This window comes from Pteropus alecto, unplaced genomic scaffold (assembly GCF_000325575.1).
Source record: "Pteropus alecto unplaced genomic scaffold, ASM32557v1 scaffold97, whole genome shotgun sequence".
Lineage (NCBI taxonomy): Eukaryota > Metazoa > Chordata > Mammalia > Chiroptera > Pteropodidae > Pteropus > Pteropus alecto.
Window position 1 is genome coordinate 1,872,803 of NW_006439713.1, and position 10,694 is coordinate 1,883,496.

Genomic DNA, 10,694 nt, shown 5'->3' on the forward strand with positions numbered 1-10,694 from the left:
TCCACTTCGGTGCCCAGCAGTCCTGCTTTGCATGTCTTTGGACAATGACAGTTGGCTGCTTTTGAAAGAGTTGTGTGGAGCATTGAGTGTGGTATAATGGATTGTAAATGGCTGCTTTTTTTATATATTATGTTAGCGTATGCACGTTCATGCACACACACACATTTTAATGTAATTCTCGAATACCATCAAAATTTCGTCAGTTTACGGAGATAAAGAATTGGACCTGAACTCATGGTGATGCAGCATTTTGTCTTTGAGCTTATCGGTTTGTTAGACAGTGTAGGCTACTCTACAAGAACAATGAAAAAATCATCAAACCATTAAAAAGTCCAAACCGAAAATTAAATCTTTGGTCTTTAAAGGACATGACAGTAAACTGGATGTAAAGGACAGGATGTAAAGGATGTCTTCAGCTTTTCTTAATATCATCTTTACAGTGAATTTGATGGTCTTCACACTTCACTCAATGAGAAATCCCTTGCTCTTACGTTGAGTCATCAACAGGACTTACAGTTAACTCAGTACTGAAAAATACTAAGCTTAAGAACTGAACTGTGATTGCAATAATCAGAGTAGAAACTCACCTGCACACTTACATTTGCTAGTTTTGATTATTTAATGGTCTTAATTGCTTCTCTGTAGAGGTCATTTTAGTTTCTTGATGGCAGATGAGAGCTCTGGCGACAGGTCCATGTGGCTGAGCCCAGAGTCAGAGATAGTGGGTTCAGGGAGGAGGAGAATTGGGGAAATATTTGTGATCTCCCACATTTGGGGACCTAGGTTGATGGAGGCTCTGCCAACTTATAACGGCCATCAAACAGCCTCAGGGTCTGCCCCGGAGGGGCGGGAGAACAGGAAGAATTGCAAACTGCCTCTACCTGCTTCCAGGTAGAGGTGACTATGTCATTTCTGTACATTTTGGCCAAAGCAAGTGACATGGCCATGTCTGACTTCAATGGGGCATGTGCCTGGAGGGAGAGAATGATTGGAAATCTGGGTGAGAAAAAGAAATACTTACCATGACGTTTTATATATTGATATAGATATCTATAGATACAGCTAAGGTAGGTTTTTCATATAGGTTATAAAAGATGTAATGAGTGCGTTCTTATGTTTCATAGACATCTTTAATTAGTGCTGTACTCATCCAAGATTTCATTTATTTGTGACTTATGTGAATAGATGTTTTTTTTCTTTTCCTTCAAACACGAACCTAATTAAATAAAATAAAAGGAATTTTATATCTGGTGAACGGAGAGGATGCTGATCTGCAGAGCTGATATCTCGCTGATAGGATCTGTCTCATGTCCTGCTTTCAATCACACACTGGAGCTTCATTGTTTGGCAAAATTTAAAGAACAACATGTACCGGGAGATAAGCACCTGGCTTTTCCTTTTTCAGAAAAGTACCAGAAGATCAGGATAGCACAGGATTTTATATCATTTAGGAATACACCGATAGCAAGGTTTTGGTTTTTTTTTTTTTTGGTATGTAAGCCATTTAACCAAATAGAAGGTATTCTCAAGATGCTCCATATGGCAGAAGTAGACAGGTAGGTAGGTAGGTAGACAGAGATAGTGACGAAGACAGAGAGACATTGAGACATGCACGCGGGCACACACACACACGCACACACACACACACGCACACGCACACGCACACGGGGGGGAGAGAGAACAGGTGGCAAAGCAGTGCTATGACCCATGAGTAGAAAGTCTGGAAGTTCGGCCTTACGTGACTTGCTGTGTTTTACTGTCCGCCCGTTTACGGCGCCCACGCCCCACCCTTGAGGCTGCCAAGGATGCCTAGGGAAGGAGGTCGTGAAGCCACTGTGGCTGACGGAATGGTAAAGGGACACTGGGGAATCTTAGTGAACAAACCCATTTGGATGGGTCAGGGGGAGAAGGTTTACATTTCTCTGGTGGCCAGGCTCTGAGGGTGGCTGGGCACAGGGGACCACAGCGGGAGGCAGCGGGGCTCAGGGACGAGTCTGGCCGTGACTGTCCTCCCCCAGGCCCCAAGCCTGAGTGATGCGGAGGCACTGGGAATTTTTTTTGAGGACCTACATTATCTAGTTTCAAAACGTAACGATAGGGCCTCAGGACTTGCGACCATGTGGCACTGGAGCAGACAGGTATGCGCGTCAGTGCGACAGAGTTGAAAGTCGAGAAAGAAATAATCACAGGCATGATTAGCTGACTGCTTATTACAGTATAATTTACACCAATGTTATATTTCAGGTGTGACACATAGTGATTCAGCGTTTATATACCTTACGACGCGTTCCCCATGAAAAGCCTGGTCACCACCTGTCACCGTACACATTGATTACGATATTGTTGACTATATTCCCTGTGCCGCGCCCGACATCCCTGTATCTTATTTTATAACTAGAAGTTTGTACCTTTCATTTCCCTTCCCCCAGCGTCCTCCACTTTGGCAACCGTTAGTTTGTTCTCTGTCTTTACGAGTCTCTGGGTTTTGTTTATTTTGTGCTTTAGACTACGCATACAAGTGAAATCATAAGGCATTTGTCTTTCTCTGTCTGACTTACTGAACTTAGAAAAATACTCTAGATCCATCCATGTTGTCGCAAATGACAAGATTTCCTTTCTATTGCCGAGTGACATTCCATGGTATATGTGCCACCTCTTCTTTATCCGTGTGTCTACCGATGGGCACTTAGGTCATTTCATGTCTTGGCTGTTGTACATAATGCTGCAGTGAACATAGGGAGGCGTGTTTTTTTTTTTTTTTTTGATTTAGTGTTTTTGTTTTCTTTGTTTAAATACTCAGAAGTGGAATTGTTGGGTCATATGGCGGCTCTATTTTTAATATTTTCGAGGAACCTCCATACTGTTTTCTGTCGTGGCGGCACCAGTTTGCAATCCCACGGTCATCAGTGCACGAGGGTTTTGTTCCGGTACGTTCCTGGTAGTGGAATTGCTGGGTCTGACTGTAGGGGGAGATGTGGTCAGCACCAGGGGCCCAGGGACCCAGAGGCTTTTTCGAGTTACCCCCAAGCTCCAGAACGCCATGCGCAGAGCAGATGGTCTGTAGGAGGTGAACACGTACCTGTTTTATAAATAAACTGATAACTCCGGTGACTCTTCATTGAACAAGATTAGATTTAGTCATTGGTGGAGGCCGTCACCCCACCTCTCTACTTGGGGTTCCAAGATGGCCCAGCCCCTAGGGAGTCTGGCTGGGAAATTGGCGCCAGGAAACCCGCCTAGTCCACATGTCCCACTTCCTTCAGTTCTGGTTCTCCACTTGGAGAAGACCGATGAACCAGAGCAGCCGTGGAAGGAAGCCTGTGAGGGGTTCTAACGCGGTACATCGCCAGCAGGAGCGGAAGTGGGCGTGGAGGCTGATCTGGAAGCTGGGAGTACGTGGCGGTCACAAGTCGGCCTTGGCCCGCGGCTCCACTCGCGACAGGAAGCTGCCCGCGCAGGGGGTGGCCTGCCTCCGTGGCTGTGTGTGGTCCCACCTCTTGGCCTCTTGGGTCCAGAGCACCTTTGTGGGGGCCTGGAATGGGGAAAGCCTGCTTGGAGCAGGTGAGCATTGGGCTTATGCAAACGTTCCAGGCCAAGCTCAAGGTCAGTGGGTCTTTGTCATCTAGGAATTCTTTTTTTAAGGAAAAGGAAGATGAGACCGTTGGTGCGGTCCTGTACACAGGAACAAAATGGTTTCGATCGGCCAGTCTTCTGGCTTCTGCCCTTCCTCTTGGTCCGGCCAGGGGGTGGCCGGGTTACGTCCGTGGCGGGGACAGAGCACCAGCCCGGTGTCTGGGTTGCACCGTGAGTCGCAGGCTCGTCAGCCACTCCAGCAGCGGCTGTCACCACCCCGCTGTGCGTGAGGTCGTGTGTCGATTTCTTTCCAGGGCAGAGTTAAGTTGTCCTGACTCTAGACTCAGGAATCAGGTCGTGCCTCTTTGTCATATGAAGTCACTAAATCGCCGGTGTTGAGAGCATAAATAAGTGCATGATCTTAAGCAGTCTTGGGAAAGAATACCCCAGTGGTCTCGTTATACCCTGAATGAGTGTGTCCCCTCGACATTCCCACGTGGACGCCCCAAACATGCAGTGCGATGGTGTTTGGAGATGGGGCCTTTTGGAGGTGATTAAGGTTGGATGAGGTCATAAAAGTGAGGCCTCCGTGATGAGACGAGGGTCCTTATGAGAAAGGACGCAAGAGCAACCTCTACCACGTGAGGACACAGCGTGACCCAGAACAGGGCTCTCACCAGACCTGATGCTGGCACCTTGATCTTGGACTTCCTGTCTCCGGAACTGTCAAAAGTCAGTGCTTCCTGTCCAAGCTCCCCAGTGTATATGATGCTGCAGCAGCCTGAATCAAGTAAGACAGGCCTAGAAGTGGGAACCCCATGATTCCCCAGGAGAAGGAGCGTCCCCCGACACCTGACGCTACTGGCCCTCTGCTCTGCCGTCCACCTGGGCTCTTCACCTGGGCCACCGGCATCGCTCTCAGACTCTGGCACGAGGTGGAGGGGAACTGTCTCAAGGACACCATGCCGTCTGATGTCCTCAGTTCATGGCATGGAGGCTGACTTATTGCCTTCTTACCTGACGAAAACGAGCCAGAAAAAGCAGAGCGTTGATATCTCTGTGCTTTTTTAAAACGTCCTTATCACGTCTCCAAGCACAAATAAGAGCCTTTTCGATATCAGAATATTAATGGAGCCCAGTAAAAGCGTAGTAGCTTGGACGTGCTGTGCCTTGGGAGGATTTGCTGATGTGGAGACAGACATGTGAGATCCTGGAAAGGAACAACATCGAGGCTTTGAGTTGGGGTTTCACGCGGCGCCCCGCTGTGAATCTCCTCCCAGACGGGGAGCCCCGCAACCAGAGAGCCCGCATTCCACATCTGTTTTCTCTGATAAAATTCTGAGACTCTCACTGGGGCTTGAGCTGCATTAACATCAAAGGCATAGCCCAAGGGTAACCGGATTTGGAAAATGGAAAAAGCAAACATTTGACTCTTCCCAGAGAACCTTCCTATCTCTTTAGTGCCGGCCCGATTTTGTGCTATGTTACCGATCTGAGCACCGCTATTAGTGATGACTCAAGGAGAATTTTATCACTTAGATTCAATGAGTTCAAGTCCACGGATGATTATCTTCTTCCTGTGTTTTGGGTAAAAGTGAACAATTTTTAACCCACATTAAATACCAAAGGACGTCTGCCTAGCGCTTCCCATGAGATGTTTGTCTTTGTCCTCGGATGCCGCATTTGGGTCTGGTCACCCCAGATAAGGCAGGGCTGGTGCTTTAAGAAGCATGCTCCTCCCCAGGCCCCTTGGAGAGGGCTTCTGCTCCTTGGAGCCCCGGGGAGAGCCTGCGGTGCCGTGTGGGACGTGACAGCCACTGCAGGCATGTGGGCAAACGAGGCGGGAGCGCAGGAACACATACCCTCCGTGGTATTCTGGGGAGGGAAGTCAGGTTTCACAAAGGAAGTGGCATCTGAGGACGTTTGCTTGTGTTTGAGGGTGGGGAAACGGCGACAGACCGAAATCCTGAACCCCGATAGGCAGGGTTACTTCAACGAGAGCGGACTAGATGGGACCTGCTCTCTTTTGGAGGGGCAGGGCGCCAGCTGTTGGGGCAGCCAGCGTTATGTCATGTCACGGCGGGCCGTGTCGGCATATGTACGTGCACCCTGTATCTGTGACATGGCTCCGGGCGGCCAGGCTCCCTCCCTCCAAGGCACTTATCTTTCTATTTTATTCCTAGTCACTGAGTATTTTCAAGTCAATCTGCTACATAGCTGCTCAGGTTGCTATGGCAATAAGACCTAGTTCTGCCTTCAAGGTGCTTATGACTAAAGGGAATAAAATCAAAATCAAAATGATTTAAGGAACAGACCTATACTACCGGAGAGCTCCAGCCTTGACTTTAAAAGCACCAGGGAGCTCAGAATTAAAGAGGCATTTCTATAACATTCACTAAAAAGAAACTGATGGGACTAAAAGGAAACTGGATATGGAACATTTTTTCTTTCCTTCCTATCTATCTATCTATCTATCTATCTATCTATCTATCTATCTATCTACCTATATCTATCATCTATTATGTGTCTTTCTATTTATCTATCATCTATCTACCATTTATCTATCATCTATCATCTATCTTTCTATCTATCTATTTATCTATCTATCATCTATCTATCAATCTATCAATCAATCTATCTATCATCTATCTATTGATTTGTAGCACTGGACATCATTCTTGGCACAGGAGGTATGAAGGAGACTGGAATTAGAGAGGAGGAAAGATATCATATTTTTGCTGCTATGTTTTTGGGGAGTGAGGAATGAAAACTATATTCCACATGAAAGTTTACAGGAAGGGAGGGTCTCGATCTCTTTTTTTTAAAGTCATTAATTGATTATAATTTTGCCATTTAAGTCTATTGCTCACTGAGTTCGTTTTTACATGTTACTCCACTGCCACCTTAAAATGATTAGAAACAGGCTTGTTTATATATCTGGAGGAAATCTGCAAGACACTGAGAATCAGGGTCATGCTAGAGAAGTGGCTCAGGTCAGTTATTCTCCAAATGACCCACTAACGAGATGCCGAAAGATCCAGAAGAAACGGAAAGTCTGCTGAGTGTCAGACTTTGGAAGGAAGACAAAACCCTATTCTCGAAAATCGAAACTGTGTATTGTGGATTTTAGCTCCCTCCAAAAAAATGGTTTTGTCTTCTGAACTACTGAGACAGACGGTCACATCGTGCCAGGCATGTTAACATAATAGTAAAAAGGTAGAGAGCAAAGGAAAGCATGGTGACACATTTAGGCGGCAGGATCTCAGGAGAGCTGTGTGCACGTGTGCGCGTGTGTGTCCCCCCATCTGCCATGGAGGTCAGACGGAAATGCCCCTCGATGTCCCACCCCAGGTACTTGCAGGAGAGCACGACTTCTAGCTGTTGCTGTAACACAGATCAGCTGGCAACCTGGGAAAGGGGCCTCTGTGTGTGTGTGTGTGCACGCGTGTGTGTGCACGCGTGTGTGTGCACACATGTGCGTGTGCATGCGTGCGCGCGTGCGTGTGTGTTTGTGTGTGTGTGTGAGTTTGCCTCAGCTTCCTCGTGTGGATGATGATGGTGGTTTTGCTGGTTCCTCTCACAATGACATTGCAGGATATTAAAATTCCACACTGAATATTTCATTTCTCAAGCCAACTGCAGTCCAATATCTGCTTTGTTCCTCTTAGTTTGGGTCTCATAGAATTTTTACGTTCTGCGTGTGTCAGAGGGTTGGTGACTCATTGGAGCTCCGGGGACCGGGCACATGGTCAGCGCTGGGGTTTGTCACTCGGAAAGGACACAGAGCAAAACCAGCAGAGGGAGGAGGCGTGTGGTGGGGGCATCTGGAGAGAACCACGTGCCACCTTCCAAGAGTTCTCTGCCCATGGCGCCACACGGGACGCGTGGGTCCCCCATGTGAGGGGCAGTGACAGCCCATGGAGCAGTCCGCCAGAGAGACGGATGTCACAGGGGGCTGGTCGCGTAGACACCATCTGACCGAAAACAAACATAAATGCCAACTCCCAGAGGCAGCAGATGTTCCGCAGAAACGGTGTCATTTGTAGAGTTTAGGCACGATGAACCACTCCTGCCGTTTGGGGAGGGGGTCCTACTGAAATCCCAGTTCCCCAGCCCAGCGCCAGCCGGGGGCCAGCTGCACAAACCGGCCCTTTCTAAGGACAGTAGTCCCAGAGCCATCATATGAACTCTTTTCTGTACATTCAATTTCCTCAGTGATGGTGGCCCATTTTTTTTTTTTTCACTCGTTCAATAATCACTTTTCGAATATGCCCAGCACAAAATATGGGAGAAAGCACGTGGATAAGACATTCTATACTTTAAGGACTTTATTGCCTAATACCCAGATATTCTCGGCCTTTAGACAGACCTCATCCCCAAATATTTCAACATCCCCAAGCACCTTGCCCCGGATTCTGTCCTTGCTGTGCCTAAATGTAGTTTCGTTTTATCTGTCGCTGTCAGGCATCTTGAGCCTTCTCGCCTCCCGTCCTGTGACGTTTGTTTTTTCTAGACACAGGAAACAGACGGTTGGCCAAGTCGTTGAGATATATCATTTGGACCCAGGTGTATTTTCTGGTTTCTTGTTCGCCTACGAGTTTTCATCGTAGGAAGGATGAAGAGAATAACAGGATCGTTCACAAAATAATGCTATTAGTATCATTGTTAATAGGATCATCGTCATGGAGCTGAAATCAGATGTCATTAATCAAAACTTGCTTAGTCAGGCGCCATAGTATAAGGACATAAGATTCAAGGTTTCTAAACATAACTATTAAGCATAAAGAGTTAAATATAAAAGTGTATAAAGTGTAGGAGGTTAAGGTGAAATCAAGGTCAAGATCTTAAACATGGATCCTACGAGGCTCTAGGTGCTGCAGACGCTGGGCTGGAAAGTCCCTCACGGGGAGGGCTGGTGGCAGGAGCTCTAGAAAATCACAAGCAGAGTCTCGATGACTGTCAGCCTTTTGTAGTTTTACTGCTGGGCAGATGGGACAGGGCAACGAACCTGCAAGGACCCTAAATGTCCCCCTCCTTGGTAGCCCATCGCCGGAGAACCCCAGCCAGGTGGTCGCTGCCTGGTTTTTCCCCCTCCGGCGGCCTGACGAGCACTGCCGGGGACTGGTCCACTCACCACTGACGCCAGCTGATTTTGCCTGGCCCTTCGCTATTTCCCCACGTCTTTGGATATTTCTGCGGACCCCTTTTGTGTTGTCGAAGGTGGCTTGGCCCAGCTTTTCCTCGGAGACCTTGATCTCCCCAGTCCAAGCCACTCCTGGATCTGCTCCCGAGTCTTCAGAAGATCATCTCCTTACGCTGTGGCGTCTGAAACCGGCTCTCAGGTGACCCCTCCTACCTCAAGCGGACTGACGTCCCCGGGTTCTCTCACGGGGCCAGATGTTCCTCCCCTCAGGTCCTCATCCCAACACGGGCCGTTTCACGATGGCCCTGGGTTTCCCGGGACCGCGTTTCTTCAGTCCTGATCTCTTGCCTCTGCCATCATCTCGTTGGTGATTAATGTTTCTTCTGACACAGGTGCTCAGGTTCCCCAATTTTAGAGAAAACGTTCCCTTTGTCCACTTTCCTACTACTGTGTATTTTCGTTATTTCTATTCTCCCCGCCCTGCCAGAAACATATGAAAATAATAGTCTTTACCCACGACTTACGATTCTAATCTCTTCTGATTCGGGCTATGCCTTTTACACTCTACTGAGACTAACATTTTCAAGGTCAGCCATGGCTTCCTATGTTAAATGCCACGGCTACTCCTCGGTGCAAATTCCCTCTGGCCTCCTTAGACAATCGACAGTTGGCCTTCGTCCCCATCCGTTGGTTATCAACTGCACCGCTTCGTATTGGTCGACTTCCTTCTCTCTGATGATTTCTTCGCTATCTCTTTATCATTTCTTTCCTCCTTAGAAACGTAAGTCAATCCCAAAACTCAGTCTTCATCCTCTCCGGTCGATCTCTACTTTCTCTCTTGGCCTCCCATCCCTCTCCTGGGGCGTCATCCATCACTTCTGTGTAGACGATTCTAACTTTGGACCCGTCTTCTCTCCTGGGCTTGCTTGTTTCCACTGCCTGTTCCCCTCCTACCACCTCCGACCAGATATGAATTTGCTTTTGTTATTACTCTTTTTTTTCAGATGACAACCATTAGTTTCCAAAGTATTGCAAACTAGGTGATAAACAACACACATTAAAACAACACCTTTAACCACACCTGAAAATAGCAGAAATGTATGTCATCGCAGTTCTGGAGGCTTGAGGTCCAGGATCGAAATGTCAGCGGGGCCACGCTGCCTCCGAAGGCTCTAGGGGAGAATTGGTCGCATACCTCTCTCCTAAGTTTTTGTGGTCCCAGCAATCTTTGGTGTTGCTTAACTTGTAGATGTGTCACTCAGATCACTGCTCCGTTGTCATGCAGCCATCATCCCTCCGAGTGAGTCTCTGTGTCTCTGATCCTCTTCTTACAAAGATACCAGCCATATTGGATGAGGACCTATCCTGCTCCAGGGTGACACCTCTGCTGACCCTATGTCCAGATAAGGCCGCATTCTGGTTTTGGGAATGGACTTGGGGAGGACGCCACTCAACTCGGCACATTAACAAACCCTCCTGCTTCTTCTCTGCCCCTCCCCCACGTGCATTTTACGTCTTTCTGTCTCCTGCTCGGCACACAATTGATAGCCGATAAATGTGTATTAAATGAGATCTTTAAATTAAAATGAGTTTTAAAAGGAAGGAGGCAGAATGCCTCTACAAGAAGTGCTGATACCCGGGTGTCCTGTGCTGCACCCCCAGTCCTGCCCCAGCTGTATTAAGATGCCAGCTGGCAGCCACACAGTCAGCTGCCTGGCCCTCAGCAGAGGCAGCCCGCCTCGTGTCAGACTGGGCTGGGGGCCAGGATGGGGACAGAATCAAGATGGTCCAGGGCCAGGATTCCAGGGACTATAGGCGAACTGCTTGACTCAAATGTTCAGATCTTGCTATGGACTGAACTGTGCTCCGCACCCAAGTTCATAAGCCCTAACCCCCACGTGACTGCACCTGGGGACAGGGTGGTAATTCAGATGGTAATCCAGGTTGAATGAGGTCATAGGTGTTGGGCCCTAGTCTG

General features: G+C 48.0%; 1 protein-coding gene across 1 annotated transcript in view; it reads left to right on the forward strand.

Moving 5' to 3' along the window:
- Positions 1-10,694, forward strand: part of DSCAM (DS cell adhesion molecule) — a 540,559-nt gene that overhangs the window by 59,759 nt on the left and 470,106 nt on the right. The window lies entirely within an intron of this gene.